Below are 12,999 nucleotides of genomic sequence, written 5' to 3' on the forward strand. Positions count from 1 at the left end.
GTGGTATATGGGAAACATAATGATTAAAGGCAATGGTTATCCAATCGAACAAAAAAAGGGCCTTCTAGAAGTGGAGAGAATAAATTGGTATTGAATTTGCCACTCAGTATTATGGTCAGATCGTATTCTTTTTCATCTGTAAGTGAGAGGTATTAGGTTCGAATCTTGTGGATGTTGAATTCAATACATGTGAATGCAAATTTCCACATTCTTTTTCTTGGACGAAATGTACCTGCAAAACAATTAACACCTAAGGTTGTTTATACCATATTCAGGACCTCGTATTTAGACCTCATATAAATACTCGGAGGACTTAAATGTAATTATGTAATAAAGGAATGGGCAAATATGTAATTAGGGGAGGAGCCCTTATTCTATAAAAGGGCCTCCTCACCCTCACAAACCCTAAGCCTCCTCACACCCCCTAAGCTCTAAGCTCTCTCTCTCCCTCTTCAACAGAGAAATATAATACAATCAGTGTGGAAATAGCCCAAATCTTGAGGTGAACCACGATACATCTTGTGTTATTTACATTTCATGCAGATTCACTGCCGGATTTACTTTGTTCCAAGACCTCCGGTTTTGTGCATCAACATTTAGCGCCGTCTGTGTAAATCGACACGAAAAACTATGTCGGTTCTCTTTCATTTTTTCATAAAATCTCACCACCGTGAATCTGCAGAAACCAATAGCTCAAGACTTTTCCAGAAAACCCAACTTTTCAATCTTTTCAATTAACGTCCCTTCATTTTAGCGGATCAGCTCTTTATTATATCTCAGTATTTTCCAATTTAATCCCACAACTCAAAAACTTAGTCTGTTTCTTTCAGCTATCTCTCTCTTTATGCACTTTCTGTTGGCCAAATTCACGGAAGGGGCTGCTGCTTCAGAGTTTTCACTCCTCCATCACAATTTTCCCCAGAAGAGCCATTGGTGAAAGCTTGAATTTCCCAAGACTTATTGTTCTTGATCTGAAAGCAGCAATCATTATTGAGATGCTCCCTTGAGAATGCGATATCTTTGTCCCCAAATGGGTCGCCGGAGCTCCAAGAGTTGAGACGATGGTGTGCGTTTTGGGCACGGAGGTATCCGTCACTAGAAGTTATCGGCGTTCCAGTGAAGCTCGGCGCCGTTGCCGGAGCATCAAGGAGCCATCTGGCGCCACTGACCAAGTGAAAGCAGGTCAAAGCAAAGTCGCCAGTCGTACGGCCCAAACTCCATAGCTGTTAAGCGCATGTGAGACAAAGGGAAGAAGAGAGATCGCTACGTATATAAACCACCTCCAACAACATCCAAGTGATTGTGTTTCGTCGTGTACCTTCGAGTCCCCACCCATCCAATCAGAGTATTTAACCAAGAGCTCAAGACGTCAGCGAGGGGACGGTGAGGAGGGAGATGGAATGGTTCGGGGAAGTGAGGTGGGTGCAGATGAATAGGGCGTGCGACGGGATCGTGACCGTCCACTTCTACGATCTCAGGCATGCAGAGAAGGCGTTGGATAAACCGTTTAACATAGTGGATGAAGGGATAGTTGGACGAGCTGCATTTACGGGGAACCATCAATGGATTTTATCAGGCAATTACAGAAAAGATACCCATCCACCAGAGCCGGGTAATTGTTTTTTTTTTCAGCCGGGAAAATGTCTTGGTCCTCATCGATTCTGTCGCTGCTGTCCTCACCGAATCAGGAGGGGTAATCTGTTGTGGACGACCTCATCTCCCAAGTTCCGTGGGCATAAACACATCAGAACTTCCTCCTCACATTGTCGTTGAAATGCCAGCTTTATCACCGACAACGAGTCAGGAAAACATTTTTAAGTGGAGAAAGAAAGAAGGAGATAAGATAGAAGTGGGGGATATAATATATGATATAATATGTGAGATAGAAACAGACAAAGCAACCATTGAATATGAATTTCTTAAAGAGGGGTGCATGCAAGCACATGTGGGTTGATGACCTCCAAAGAAAGTGGTCGCGGGGCTGATAAGTGATGACCTCCAAAGAAAGTGATCGCGGGGCTGATAAGTGATGACCTCCAAAGATGCTCTTTACAAATAGACAGCAGCGCAGAGACAAGGACAGAGAGATATGTGGTGGAAAAGAGAAAGCAGAAACAAAAGCAAAAGCAAAAGAGAAAGCAAAAACAAGGAATAAACACCCCACCAGAATGATGTGATTTACCTTTTTGACAAATGTATGATGTAATTTATTTTTCTTATTTCTCGGAGACATCTGTATAAACCCTATCAAAGGGTAATAATACTAAAAAAAAAATGGCAAAGTCCAAAAAAAATAGGCTGGAATGTTGTGTGGAGGGCGAAGGCCTATAAACCCAAAATAGCTCCACCCAGGAGATCAAAAGTACGCCCAGTACTCAACAATTATTCGGCAACCTGCCACTATTATCACTAACCAGGTGACCAAAAGTACGCCCAGTACTCCACAGTTTTTCGGCAATCCGCCACTATTACCACCAACCATGTGATGAGATGTACAACCCGTACTTTAATTTGGCAACTACCCATTCATGCCACCAACCAGGTGATGAAATGTACAACCCGTACTCTCCTTCATGCCACCAACCAGGTGATCAAAAGTATGCCTAGTACTCCAAATTATACATGAACACTACTCATGTCATTCATACATAAACATTCATGAGCATCACTCATGACAATCATACATAAACATTCATGACCATCATTCATGTCAACATTCATGACCATCACTCATGTTAACATTCATAAGCATCACTCATGACAACATTCATGAGCATCACTCATGTCAATCAACATAAACATTCATGAGCATTATTCATGTCAAACAGCTTCAAAAGCTTCATTTACAAAGCTCTAGCTTCAAAAGCTTCATTTACAAAGCTCTAGTTTCAAAAGCTTCATTTACATAAGCTCCAACTTCGAAAGCTTCATTTACAGAGCTCTAGCTTCAAAGCTTCACTTGCAAAGCTTCACTTGCAAAGCTTCACCTACAAAGCTTCACCTACAAAGCTTCAGTGCAGGGTATACAAATACCGCCTCCGAACAACCGCCACTTTGGCCCATACATGGATTCAATTTGAAGTCTCCAACCAACAGACTCTATTGACCGAAGACTTGAGGGACTACATTATGTACCATATATTGGGCCTCAACTGGGCCTCATGAAAAATACTTGGGGAACTTAGCCCATTACTTATGTATTGAGGAGTGAGCCCTTATTCTATAAAAGAGACTCCCTCACTTTCATTAAAGAGCACCCATTATTCATGTACTGAGGAGCGAGCCCTTATTTTATAAAAGGGACTCTCTCACCATCATTAAAGAGCAACGCCGCCAGCTGAGCAACCGCATCGTCGCGAGCATCACTCCTAACCCATCACTTATGTATTGAGAAGCGAGCCCTTATTCTATAAAAGGGCCTCCCTCACCACCATTAGAGAGCATCGCCGCCTACTGAGCAACTGCCTCGCCGCGAGCATTAACTCTAGCCCATCATTCATGTATTGAGGAGCAAGCCCTTATTCTATAAAAATGACTCCCTTACCACCATTAGAGAGCATCGCCGCCTACTGAGCAACCGACTCGCCGTGACAATCAACTCTAGCCCATCATTTATGTATTGAGGAACAAGCCCTTATTTTATAAAAGAGACTCCCTCACCATCATTAGAGAGCATTAACTCTAGCCCATCATTCATGTATTGAGGAGCGAGCCCTTATTCTATAAAAGGGACTCCCTCACATTCAAACGCCGCAAGCCAAGCCAACCAAGGCAACATAAGCCACGAACCGAGCAGCCTCGCAGCGTGTGCTACTTCTAGTTGAGCGTCATTTCAGATTGAGCACTGCCTCATATCGAGCATCAGTTCAAGACAGCATCTAGTTACTTCGGCCCACACATGGCCTGAATTTCAAGTCTCCAGCCAAAAAGACTCTCTTGACTGAAGACTTGGGGAACTACTGTTTATACCATATTTAGGGCCTCGTATTTAGACCTCGTATAAATACTCGGGGGACTTAAATGTAATTATGTAATAAAGGAAGGGGCGAATATGTAATTAGGGGAGGAGCCCTTATTCTATAAAAGGGCCTCCTCACCCTCACAAACCCTAAGCCTCCTCACACCCCCTAAGCTCTAAGCTCTCTCTCTTTCCCTCTTCAACAGAGAAATATAATACAATCAGTATGGACGTAGCCCAAACCTTAGGGTGAACCACGATACATCTTGTGTTATTTACATTTCATGCAGATTCACGGCCGAATTTACGTTGTTCCAAGACCTCCAGTTTTGTGCATCAACAAAGGTCAAGGCCAAAAGCCTCACGCGTTCAGGATGAATGGGGGGTTTTGGCCGAAGAACCTCTGATGCCAAAGTTAGAATTTGAGAGAGAAAGTGTTCAAAGAATTTTAGGAGAAGAATGGACTTTCAATGAAGAACATGAAATAAGTACTTCTTTGGGGGGAGTTAAGTAACTCAGAAGAGTGTAGAAACTACTTCTTTAACCTTCAAATTAGGAAGGAATAAGTGGTTGTAGCATTGAAAAAGATTAAGCATAGAAAAGCAATGGGCCCAAATGATATACCGATCGAAGTGTGGAAAATCTTAGGAGAGACGGGTATATTATGGCTCACAGACCTTTTCAATAGGATTTTGAAAACGAAGAAGATGCAAAATGAGTGGTGAAAGAGCACTTAGGTGCCTATTTACAAGAATAAGAGCGACGTACAAAATTGTATGAACTATAGGGGTATCAAGTTAATGAGTCATACAATGAAGCTTTGGGAGAGAGTAATTGAGCATAGACTAAGGCAAACGACACAGGTCTCAAACAACCAATTCGGGTTCATGCCAGGGCGCTCAACTATGAGGCAATTTATCTCTTATGAAGATCAATGGAAAGATATAAAGATATGAAAAATGATTTGCATATGGTCTTTATAGATTTGGAAAAAGCGTATGATAGGGTTCCAAGAGACATTCTTTGGAGGATTTTAGAGAAGAAAGAAGTACGAGTAGCATATATCCAAACCATAAATGATATGTATGATGGAACAAAGACTGCCATAAGAACTCATGAATGACAAATTGAAAGCTTCCTCATAATTGTAGGGTTACATCAAGGCTCATCTTTAAGTCCTTACCTTTTTGCATTGGTAATGGATGAGTTGAGTTAATAGGACATATTCAAGATGATATTCCATGGTGTATGCTTTTCGCAGACGATGTAGTGTTAATAGATGAAACTCAGGAAGGAGTAAATGTGAAACTTAACCTTTGGAGAGAAGTGTTGGAATCTAAAGGTCTTCACCTAAGTCGGTCAAAGACAAAGTATATGGAGTGCAAGTTCAGTGCAAACCAAGGCTCAAATGAGTTAGGGGTGAGGGTTGGAGATCAGGAAATACCAAAGAGCGATCGTTTTCGCTACGTAGGATCTATCTTGCAAAAGAACGGAAAGTTGGATGAAGACTTCAACCATAGAATACAAGCTGGATGGATGAAATGGAAGAGTGCATCCAGTGTGTTGTGTAACCATCATATGCCACTAAAGCTTAAGGCAAAATTTTATAGGATGACAATAAAGCTAGCAATGCTTTATGGCACAAAATGTTGGGCGGTGAAGCATGAACACGTACATAAAATGGGTGTAGTGAAGATGAGAATGCTTCGTTGGATGTGTGGGCACACAAGAAATGATAAGATTAGGAATGAGGATATTTGAGATAAAGTATGAGTAGCCGAAATTGAAGGAAAGATGAGAGAAAATCGGTTACTGTGGTTCGGACATGTGAAACAAATGCCTACTGACTCTCCGGTTAGAAGATGCGATTACGGGACAGAAGTTCAGGGCCGAAGGGGTAGATGAAGACTTAGAAGACTTTGGAAGAGACTGTAAGAAAGATTTAGAGTACTTGGATCTAACGGAAGACGTGACTTAGAACCGAGCTCAATGGCGTTCTATAATTCATATAGCCAACCCCACTTAGCGGAAAAACGCTTTGTCGTTGTTGTTGTTGTTATATAATTTGTGGGTGTGGCTTCAATGCTACATATCATTTATTGTTTGGAGTATTTTAACTGTTAGATTTTATTACGCATCTGTTTAGATTTTCAATTTTCAATTTTTGTTATTTATCTCCATATCAATCAATGCTAAGTAGTAGTGAAGAAATTTTATTGATTTGTTTATCAAATACTATACATATGGACTAGGGAATCTGTGAGTTGTTTGCGAAGAGTCAACAGTGTATATGTCGGTGCCTTTCAAAGAGAGAAATGTATGTCTTCGATAATAACTAGAGATAGGAGAGATGGATTAGAGGAGTATTACAACAAGACACCTTTCCTCTCTTTTTTAAAACGCGAATTTATTTCTTGACTTTAAATTTTGAGTATTTTTTTTAATTTTGATAAACCATATCTATTCCATATCTTCTTTCTTTTTTCCAACTTATCATTTTTTTTCTTTGAACAAAAAATATTATTTACACTAAAAAGGAGTGGTAGATTTAATCTCACAATGGTTGGCAATAATATGGTCCAAATTCGTCTTTGAAGATAATCGAACCTAAAACCTTTAACTTACAAGTGAAAAAAAATATCACTAAATCGTAGTACTAATTAACGTCACCCGCATGTTTTCAATATCAATCATCATTATTTCCTGTATTATTCAATGTTCTTACAATAGTGAAGGAAAATCCAAATTAGTAGGTAAAATATTATGGGCCAAGTTAATAGGCCTCATCCATGAGCAACCAGTTAATGGACCTCAATCATAAGCAACCTGCAAAAGTTATTATCGTAATATAGTCATGAAGTAAAAGTCCTAATTCGTTTTTCTTGTAAGTTGCTCTCCGAATCTACCCTAACTCTGCCTTGTCTCTGTGCGTCTTGCTCATGGTTTCGTCGCCGCGGCCTAGACTTGCAGAGCCCTTTCGAGAAATTGTGGTATACCCATTCTACCCGCAGTTTCCCCCTCTAATTGTTTTCTTAATGTTTTTGCTTTAAGGTTCATCTTCTTCTCTTGAACTTCTTGTTTTGTTGTAGCAAGTAGCAACACAGAGAAAGCTACGAAATCCTGATAAATTTGGCCTTTTTAGTTGATATTTGATTGAATTTGCATGTGTGTGGATCATGATATTTCTCACTTATTTTATTTTTGGAAAACACCATTAATTTATGATGCCCTGCCCATTTTTCTCTGATGATGGTCAATAAAAAGCTATGGAAAGGATAATTTTTAAGACCTGGGAACCTTTTTGTAGCAGAGAAAAAAAATTAGCTACCTTGGTAGCCTTGGTACAACGGAAAAGTTGATCTTTTATGATCAAAATGTCACAGATTTGATTTGTGAAAATAGTCTCTTTGCAAAGTAAGGATAAAACTGTGTACACTAGACGTTCCCTCACCCTTACAAAGCCGGGAGCCTTTGTTTGGTAGTTGTAGTTGGATTTTTGTAGATAGATTTGGCCTTTTTTTTTTGGATAAATTTTTTTGTTGAATTTGTAGCATTTTTAAGATGCTTCTATGCAATTTTCATGCATCATAATATTTTTCAATGATTTTATTTTTTTTGGGGTTTAATGTTTGTTTTATGTAATTTTCATGCATCATGATATTGTTCTATGATTTATATGGTTTTTAGTATAATGGTGCATGAAAATTAAACATAGAACAAACATTCAACCCCAGAAAAATAAAATCATTGAAAAATATCATGATGCATGAAAATTGCATAGAAGCAACTTAAAATGCTACAACACCCATAAATTCAACAAAAAAAACTTGGGAGTTTTAACGAAAAGTCCGCGGTATTGTTAACTTTAACGAAAACCCACATTTATACACTAAAAAGTCAATCCTATTACTATTCACTTTACTATTTATTTTATCCTTATCGTTAAAACTCAAAGTTTAAAAAAAAAAAAGGCAACCCCAAGACAACAAGGCTCTCCGCTTTGCAAGGGTGGGAATGTCTAGTGTACATAGCCTTATCCTTTCCATAACTTTTTATTGACCATATTCAGAGAAAAGTGGGCGGGGCATCATAAATTAACAGTATTTTACAAAAATAAAATCATTGAGAAGTATCATGATCCATTAAAATTTCACAACATATGCAAATTCAATAAAATATAAACTAAAAAGGCCAAATTTATCAGGATTCCATAGTTTTCTTTGTGTTGCTACTTGCTACAACAAAACAAGAAGCTAAAGAGAGGAAGGTGAACCTTAAAGCAAAAACACTGATAAAACAATTAGAGAGGGAGACTGGGGATAGAATGGGGTATACCTCAATTTCTCGAAAGGGCTCTGCAATTCTTGGCCGCGGCAACCAAACGGTGAGAGAGATGCGCAGAGACAAGGCAAAGTTAGGGTAGACTCGGAGAGCAACTTATATGATGAACGAATTAGAGCTTTTACTTGATGACTATATTACGATAGTACAATTTTCGGGTTGTTTATAATTGAGGTCCATTAACTGGTTGCTCATGGATGAGGCCTATTAACTTGGCCCATAATATTTTACTTACTAATTTGGGTTTTCCTTCGCTATTATAAGAACATTGAATAATACAAGAAACAATGATGATTGAGATTGAAAACATGCGGGTGACGCCAATTAGTACTACGATTTAATGATATTTTTCTTCACTTGTAAGTTAGAGATTTTAGGTTTGATTCTCACCAAATGCAAATTTGAACCATATTATAATTTTTTAAAAACTATTGTTAGCCTATTGTGAGACTAAAGCTACTCCCTCTTTTTTAGTGTAAATAATATCTTTTGTTGAAAGAAAAAAAAACGATAAGTTGGAAAAAAGACAGGGAATAGATAAAATTAGAAAAAGACTCAAAATTTAAAGTCAAGAAATAAATTCGCGTTTTAGAAAAGAGATGAAAAGTCTCTTGTTGTAATACTTCTCTATTCCTATCTCTTGTTATTATTGAAGACATACATTTCTCTCTTTGAAAAGACTAACAGATTGTTTGTTTTCAATTTTCATTTTCTAGACAGCTTGATAACTTAGGGCTTGTTTGGCAAGTGCTTTTAAACGACTGAAAGCGTTTTTAGTGAAAATATTTTTAAGTTCCAAAAACATTTTTTCTAATGATTGGTTTCAAAACATTTTTTTCTAAAGCGTTTTCAATCTAAGATTTGTTATTTTGCTAGTCCAATGCTCAAGTAAACCTTAGTTCCCATTGTTGAAGCATATGTTGCAAAACATTTGTTTGATATCATTTTAACGGATGTTAGACACGACACAAATTCCTTTTAACTTGCATGCATTAAACTTGCACATAATTCCCAATGTACATGTGCCTCGGTATTATTTTTCCACGAAACACGATAAAACAGGAGACATGAAATGAGTGAAAAAGAAAAAGACTAACATGAAACATGGTATGTAGGTTGTGAACGCCAAAATGACAGTGTATATATATCTACATCTTCATGTAAGTTTTCTTATTAAATGAGGTGATCATTTTCGCACTCCAACTTTCCACAACAGCACTCCTCTCGTTTTTGAAGCGATTTAACATAAAATTATATGAGTCTTGCTAAGGAGATTAAATTTGTAAATTAAATGACATGAAATTTGATGATTGGATTATTACTTAAACATTGATAAACATGTTCATTTTCTATTGGTGACACATCATTTAGTTCACAAATTTAACCTCTGTAGCATTACTCAAAATCATATATCAGTTCTAACAAAAATGAAAAGTCGCATTTGTCATTCAGCAACATGAAATTCAATTTGATTTAACCATCTAATCATTACACAATTGTAATTAAATAAAGTGTTTAAAAACAATATTCTACTAACTAAAAGCATCCCTAAATCGATCATCAATAGAGTGACAAAACATTTATCTCTCCTGTGTGTAAAAGCGATCTCTAAATCGATCATCATTACCTTGCTAAATATCAATCTCTTGCGCACACTGCGATTGAACTCACTTAGGTGTGTATGTGGCATTCCAACTCACTCCACCCTTTGGTGTGACAATGTTTCTACTATATCTTTGGCCTCCAATCCAGTTTTCCATGCTTGCACAAAGCACGTGGAAATTGATTACCACTACATTCGTGAACTTATTCTTGCCAAACTGCTCAGAGTGCAATATATCAATACTCAGCAACAAGTTGCTGATATACATACCAAGTCTCTCTCCAAAGCTCGGTTTCAATATCTACAATCCAAGCTTTCACTCGGCCCTTTTCCATTCAGCTTGAGGGGGTGTAAAGAGATACTACAACTGTTCATGTAACTAATACTAGTTTAATGAGTTAACTAGGTTTAATTAGTTACTAAGCTATTTTCCAAGTTGTATATAAACCTGATTGTAATTCCTTATTCATTAAGAAATGAAATACTATTTACATGTGTTGTTAGCCTCGTACATTTTAATCATCTGGAAATGTGCAACTGTTTAGTGGCTATTGCATCTTTCTGATGCATAGGTGGTATTAGAGTTAGTTAATTAATTAACGGGTATCGTAATTATGTGTCGTGCCGATCAAAGCAGAAACTCTAATTCTAGGTGGGGATCCCAAGTACATGACTTGCGAGGCCGCAGAGCAGATGCATGTAGATCTTCTTGTCGTAGGTAGTCGTGGCCTTGGCATGATCAAAAGGTTAGCACACATAATTGAGAACTTTAATAAAAAGTTCTTGATATTGTTTATTTTAACGAAAAATTACATTTTTAAACTAAAAAGTTAATATTGAAACTATTCACCTTACCCTTTATTTTGTCCTTATCGTTAAAACTCAAAGTTTTCAAATCATTTTTATTAATTTTCCTCACATAATTTCATTAACAATCACCTGAAAACGGTACAAATCAATTTGGAAAATAATTTCCGCAGCATCATCGTTGTCTCCCTCCCCACACCTTTGTTCTTGCCATTGGGTTGAATAGTAAAAGAAGAATCAAATAACCAAAGAGAATAGGTGTGCAGAATGAGAAAAAAGATGTTTGGAAATCATTTTCCATCAGTCTTGGATTATCATCAGAGCTATTTATGTGACTTGTATAGTTTCTTTTGGTGGGTGCAGGGCGTTCTTAGGAAGTGTGAGTGACTATTGTGCGCATTATTAACCATAAGAATGTCAGGTGGCATAATCTCTGCTATGACATGTGTAATGATTCTATAGTCTTGATTGTTTTAGTTAGTTACAAGTATCCTTGATGGCCAAGTATCCTAGTCACTATAGATAGTGAGCTAAGTCATTTTCCAATGTAATGAAACTGCTATTGCTGTAATAACAAAGTCTTCTTTCTCTCTTCTTGACTTTTCGCATTTCTTCTATCTTTTCATTTCTATGTGTTAAGACACATCATGCAACATGCCCAGTTGTGATCGTGAAACCACCAAAGGAGTCTGCAGGAAAATAACCCTTTTAACTATTGTTCAGCTGCTTTGATTTCTATGTAAGATTGCAGAGAATAAGAACAAGTGAGGAAAAATCAAATAAGAACAAGTGAGGAAATGGTGTATTTTGTACTCCCTTTTATCACGATAAAAAGAAATACAATGCGAGGTTTATGTATGTTGAAGACAATTAAAAACTATATTGAAGATAATTTATAGAAAGAAAAAAAAAATATATATATATCGATAACATAGGTGAATGATATTTTATTTTGAGATTTTAGAAGAAAGAAAATTTGTATCTTGCTATCGAGTTTAAGGTGAATCTCTTAGAGCAACTCTTAAATTTGTTAATGAGCGAAACAATTGAGTGGCTCACTCAAATATTGGCGAACTCGCCCTGTCCAGTAGAGATCAAGTTTTAAAAGATGTTAGGCGCTAGTCGGGCGGCGAGCTGAGGCCTAACGCCTAGGCGGACTAGGCGGATTTAAGTAAATCTATTATATTTCATGTAAATAAGTGTCTGTTTGTACTTAAAATATTATAATTTCATCATAAACTACAAAATAGAATAACATATATATTATGAAGGATTGGAACATAATGAAAACATAGGGAACAAGCCTATAATGTGTGTTCATTTAAGTATTCAACAAGTCTCTTACAATTAAATGAAAAAAAATAAAATTCAAAATGAAAGTTATCTATTTTCTATCTAAGTAAGTTGCAACCTAGGCGGATGCCTAGGCATTCTAGGCGGGAGCCTTAGCAGGTTTAGGCGCCCTTTCTTAATTTTCAAAGGCATTAATTGATGCGGTGACCAGCCGCCTAGTACCTAGCCGGGGCCTAGACAGCGCTAGGCAAGGATTTTTAAAACAATGGCAGACACTCCCATTTTAGTAGCTATCGAGGTGCCAATCATTGGTGAAGGGGACTTCTACGTGGAGAGAGTCATGCTCAGATATTGGGTGGAATCTCTCGTACGATATGTCCGGTGGTATGAGGAAGCCTGTTGTGATTTTACTTTACTTTTGGAACAACTATTAGATAGGAAGCCTGTTGTGATTTCGCTTTACCTTTGGAACAACTATTAGATCCACATGTGATTTGTCTACGTCCTGGTTGGAAAGGCCTTTTAAGTAAGTCTCACAATGATAACGCGGTTATTTTCAACAAGGGGATTCTCCAATGGGAATGGAGGAACTCACAATTCACAAAAATCGAACCTAAGAAATAAAAATTCATTTGTGAAAAAATATCACCCCGTAAGTGGAAATCATTCCTTTACCATTAAAGTGGATAATAAAATATGTTCAAACTTGTTAATTTTTCGTCATTGATTTCTTTCAATTCAATGATTCAACTATCTAACCAATTCAACTATTCAATGATCCGACTGCTGTTAACCTTTGACCATTGAATCTTCTTTTAACTTATAGCCACGAAATTCTCATTTCTCTCTGTTAGTTTGATTTGATCAGCTTTCAGGGGAACATTACAAGCAGAATGATTTATTATTGCAATCCAGTGAGTTAAGAACCTAATGCATCACCTAGAGGAGTGCTAAGGACAGTCGCCTAAAAATTGCTAAAGGGCTGTCGCCAGCCGAT

The 12,999-nt window shown here is 37.4% G+C and overlaps 1 protein-coding gene and 1 long non-coding RNA gene across 2 annotated transcripts in view; one reads left to right on the top strand and one right to left on the bottom strand.

Moving 5' to 3' along the window:
- The window catches only part of LOC126600890 (40S ribosomal protein S28-like), a 42,458-nt gene that overhangs the window by 2,054 nt on the left and 27,405 nt on the right, over positions 1-12,999 (top strand). The gene's annotated exons all lie outside the window — the stretch shown is intronic.
- On the bottom strand, positions 310-2,189 carry LOC126600891 (uncharacterized). Its single transcript, XR_007615616.1, has 2 exons — positions 2,035-2,189; positions 310-1,996 (listed from the first exon to the last, which is right to left on the bottom strand). It is a non-coding gene; the product is annotated as an uncharacterized LOC126600891 (long non-coding RNA).

This window comes from Malus sylvestris, chromosome 14 (assembly GCF_916048215.2).
Source record: "Malus sylvestris chromosome 14, drMalSylv7.2, whole genome shotgun sequence".
NCBI lineage: Eukaryota > Viridiplantae > Streptophyta > Magnoliopsida > Rosales > Rosaceae > Malus > Malus sylvestris.